Consider the following 4956-nt stretch of genomic DNA (forward strand, 5'->3'; position numbering starts at 1 on the left):
GAACCCCTTCCTTCCTTTCTTTTTCTTACCACTTCCACTCGATTCACCTTGTTGACCACTTCCACTAGAATGATCCTCTTGAAGAGGAGTGACATACTCACCAATGTTTTGGCCACTACCAAGACCATCACCATAGCTACTATAACCACCATACCCTTCATATCCACCATATCCTCCATGTAATGCCTCAACTCCATAATCCGAACAACAAAAATCCGGACCGGGAGCATATGTAGCAAATGTACCTCCATCATTGTTAGGAGGGGGAGTGGGAGGAGAAAATCCACCCAGAGGATAAGCATAAAATGAAGGGTGTGGCCCCGCGGGTTGGATTACTCCTTGCCTAGCAAAATGATCATAAATGGGATGCAATGCAAGTCTGGTCATCACGAATTGTATTAACACTTAAGCTTAAGTCTCGCATCATATCAATCATTTCTAGACTAGAGGGTGAATGAATGTAGACGTGGAATGGCGTGCTTGAGAGGGTTGACCTCCCTCACGCCGCTCAATGGTGGTACGTGTCTCACCTATTAGGTCCAAATGGTAAGTAGGTCTAGTAAAAGGGGCACTCCCATGATAAGGCTTAGTGTGGACTAAAGCCTTAATTTCTTTATTTTCTTCGGGTAGACGAATGGAGTTTTACCTACCTATTTTCCAAACCATGTTAGGGTAAGCATCCCTAAACCAATTACAAGAAAGAAAATACTCATAATCTAGCCCAACCCCTTTTTCCCTAGACATAAACAATGGTCTCAAAGTGGTATTTTCTTGGTTGAATCTACACAAGTGGTGAGCAATCTTAGTAACCAAACCTCCTAAGACAATACAACTATTCTTTGGGTTACATTGTTTGGTCAAGTGGACCGCAAAGTGGTAGGGGATATTGATCCCCCAATTCTCATCACCATTAACATTCAAAAAAGCACCCAAAATCTCTACCTCAACTTTCCTCACCGAGTGAGGCTCATTTCTCCCAAAAAAGGTTCATCCCATAAACCTTTGCCAAACCCGAGTGTCGGTATAATGTATATATTGGTCAGGGCAATGGTCCCAACTTTGAAAGAGGAAGTGAGAAATGGCATTCCATGTCAAAACGGGGTTATAAGACTCGGGTGATTCGGTAGGTAAGTCCTTATGAGGCAATTGGAAAATATTAGCAAGTCCGCTAGGTCCATTTTATGGTCCTCATTAAATAATCGGAAGGTCACAAAAAGCACAAAATCGGGTTTCTTAGACCTATGAAACTCAAAAGAGGTTAAGAACTCAAGGGTGAGTTCGGGAAAGGTCTTATAATCCATTGTATAACAATGCTTCATACCAAGATTTTTAAACAAAGTCTTAACATTTTCTCAATTCCAATATTGTTTAAAGAAGCTTGGTTAATAAAATTAGTCGGTTTCATACCTTTGTTCCTTAGGAAGACCCAATTATTATATTGAGCTTGTGAATTGAAAATCACTCCGGGAAAATCCGGGTCTTGCCATTCTGGGACCTCTTCCATTTCCACATCCTCCGCAGCCCGGGAGGATTCTGCCTCACCTCTTCTCCTTTTAGAAGCATCTTGGGTAGGAGGTCTTCTTGGTGCCATTTTTCTGAAATTTAAGACAAAAATTCATTTTAAGGCAAACCAAAATTCATCCAAATAGTCATAATAGAATGAATTAGTGAACTAATTCACACTATAAACATGAATAGAGCATTCTACAATCAATTTCTAGTACAAATAAGCACAAAATCAAATTCCCCCAATTTGAGTTAGGGTTTGCAAAACTTGATTAAACTGATTGAAATGGATGAAATTAAAGAGAAAGGGAAGAGAAACTTACTTTTCGATGTTAATGGTTGATTGAATCTTGCAAAATGATGAAGAACTAGATGTTTCCTAGTGATTTTGGACGAAGAAATGAAGAAATATGATAGAGAGAACGGAGAGAATGGTACCGTCGGGTTGCTTGAATGTATGAACAAATGAGCCTTTTTTTTTACCCTGCTAAAGAAAAGCCAGCCAGCTACAATATCACGTCCCCGATCGGGGCTGGCAACCCCGATTGGGGTTGACCGGTCCTTCGTCTTTTTTACTTGCTTCCTCCGTAATTGTTTTATCCGTTCCATTTTTCGAAAACTACGTCCCCGAACGGGGTTCTTGCATGGGGAAGCGTGCCAAATTCTCCTTTATATCTCCTTTCTTCATTTTCACCTATAAATCACAAAAAAAAAAACATCGTCAAGTCGAGTATATTATTACTAATCTACGAAAAACATTAAATTGCGGAAAATTAAAACAAGAAATAAATAAAAGCAATTAAAAAGCTTGGGTTGCCTCCCAAGAAGCGCTGGTTTAACGTCCCGCACGACGTAAGAAGCTATTTGATAAAGTTTCATCCTTGAGCTTGCCACCAACAAATCTCCATTTCTTAGCTCCTTTTGCATTCCGCAACCATTTAAAATTGTTCGAATAAAATTTCCTTTTCTTTTTGGCACTCTTAGCAATAGTGTCCTTAGCATTGTCACCTACAAAACAAACAACATCAATATCGTCCTCCAACGGATCCATCAATAAGGATCCAAGCGTAGTAGAGGCATTAGGAGAGTCCACATTGCTAAATAAATAACAAGACTCTTGTAACATTGGGCTTCTAATGGTGTTGTTTTTGCTAAAGGAAACCCGGTCATCACCCACTTCTAACGTCAACCTCTCATTTTTCACGTCGATTAGCGCACTCGCGGTGCGTAAAAATGGCCTACACAATATAATTGGGGTTTGTGAGTCCTCTACCATATCAAGTATGAGGAAGTCAACGGGTATGAAAAACTTGCAAACTTTGACGGGTGCATCTTCTAAGACACCTAAGCGTCGCTTTAAAGAACGGTCCGCCATTTCCAATGTGATACTTGTGCATTTTAAAGCACCTATGTTAAGTTTTTCACAAAGAGAATATGGCATAACACTCACACTAGCACCTAGGTCGCAAAAGGCCTTATCAATGGTATATGTGCCTATAGTGCAAGGAATAGAATAGCTACCGGGGTCCTTAAGTTTCAGGGGAGACTTGTTTTGTAAGAGTGCACTACACTCCTCGGTGAAAGCAATGGTCTCAACCTCATTGAAGTATCGCTTCTTTGAGAGGATTTCCTTCATAAACTTTGAGTAGGAAGGGACTTGGGTAAGAAATTCTATAAATGGGATGGTGTCTTTTAAATTCTTACAAACTTCCAAAAACTTACCGAATTTACCTTCCTCCTTGTGCTTTGCTAGACGATGAGGAAACGGTACTTGAACAACTTCCTTTGGAGGAGCATCCTCCACATCTCTTACTTTCACTTTCTCGTTCTCATTGGAAGCATCCACCTTTTTAGGAATGGCATCACTTTCCTTAGCATTAGGAGAGACCTCCTTGTCAACAATCACCTCGTCACTTTCTTTGGGCATAAGGGGCTCAACATCTTTGGCATCAAGCTTGCTCTTTCTCTTTAGCATCAATAACCGATGAGGAAATGGCACACGATCCTTAGCAAGAGGCTTTTCACTAGCCGTCTTTTTGTCATTTTCCCCAAGCTTGGGCTTTTTAACAATCACCTCGTCATCCAAGGTCATGGAGGGTCCATCATAGCTTGTACCACTTCTCAAGGAGATAGAATTAACGGTCTCGTGTGGTTGCGTACCTTGGGGTGGTAATTGACCGGTTTTCCTTTAAGAGCTAGATGAGGCTAGTTGAGCCATTTGTTGTTACAACATCTTAATTCCCTTTGCATTTCTACTATCAAGCCCTCAAGTTTACCTCCTCCTTGGTTGTTTTGTTGGCCATTTTGTTGAGGGGGTTGATTTTGTTGGTAATTGTGTTGTGGCGGCCTTTGTTGATTTTGATAACCCGGTGGAGGATTATACTTTTGTTGTTTAGGGACATAGGCATTTTGTTTTGGTGGGGGTTAAGGTTGAGGACTAAGCACATTGTTGCTTCGATAAGCCATATTTGGGTGAAATCTTGTATTCGGGTTATATGTATTGGAAAATGTACCCGGTGGATAAGAAGTTTGTCTTAAAGCTTGAAAAGCATTTACCTCTTCAATTGGTGTTTGGCAATGAGCGGCGTAATGACCCGAACCTCCGCAACCATCACAAACAATGATTTGACTTGTTGAAGACACGGCATTGAGTTGTTGTAGGGAATCTCAAGCATCTCTTTCCGCCAATTGTTGATGGAGTAAGGCAATTTGAGCTAGCAAGACGGAGTTGTCGGAGGATTCTTCTTTACCTTTGAGTGGCACACTTCAGGAATTGACATATTGTGCATCATGGACCGCCATAGATTCGATCGTGGCATGAGCAATATTGGTGTCAATTTGATCAAACCGCCCATTGTTGGCGGAATCAAGAATCCTTCGGGACTCGGCACAACATCCATTGTAGAATGTTATAGCTAGAAACCAATCATCTAGCCCATGATGTGGGCATTGTCTTTGCTACTCTTTGTACCTCTCCCAAGCTTCATATAAGCTCTCAAGATCTTGTTGACGGAATCCGATGATTTGGCTCCTCAAAGTTTGAGTTTTTTCTAGTGAAAAAAACTTTTGTTAGAAAGCAAGAGCCAATGTCTCCCAATTGGTGATTCCCATGGCGGTGCGGTCAAGGCTATTGATCCAAATCTTGGCCTTGTCCTTCAAAGAGAAAGGAAAAAGTATTTCCCATATTTGGGCTTGAGTGACGCCCGTTTAACGGATCATGGAGCAATAATCGCAGAAATTTTGCACATGCAAATTGGGATCCTCCAAAGGACTTCCCCCAAATTGCTTCCTCTCCAAAAGGCTAATGAAAGCAGGTTTGATCTCGAAGTCCGGCGCGGTAATTTGAGTAGTTGTGATACCGGCCGGAAGCATGGCCGAGGTGGGTTTTGAGTGATCGGAAAGTTTCACCATCTTTTTAGTAGTAGATCGTGGTGGTGGTGGAGATGATGA

The 4956-nt window shown here is 41.4% G+C and overlaps 1 non-coding gene across 1 annotated transcript; it reads left to right on the forward strand.

Annotated features, from left to right (window-relative positions):
* The first annotated feature begins 4438 nt into the window (after positions 1 to 4438).
* On the forward strand, positions 4439 to 4545 carry LOC141639874 (small nucleolar RNA R71). The gene has a single exon (XR_012542735.1). It is a non-coding gene; the product is annotated as a small nucleolar RNA R71 (small nucleolar RNA).
* The last annotated feature ends 411 nt before the right edge of the window (positions 4546 to 4956 follow it).

This window comes from Silene latifolia, unplaced genomic scaffold (assembly GCF_048544455.1).
Source record: "Silene latifolia isolate original U9 population unplaced genomic scaffold, ASM4854445v1 scaffold_57, whole genome shotgun sequence".
NCBI lineage: Eukaryota > Viridiplantae > Streptophyta > Magnoliopsida > Caryophyllales > Caryophyllaceae > Silene > Silene latifolia.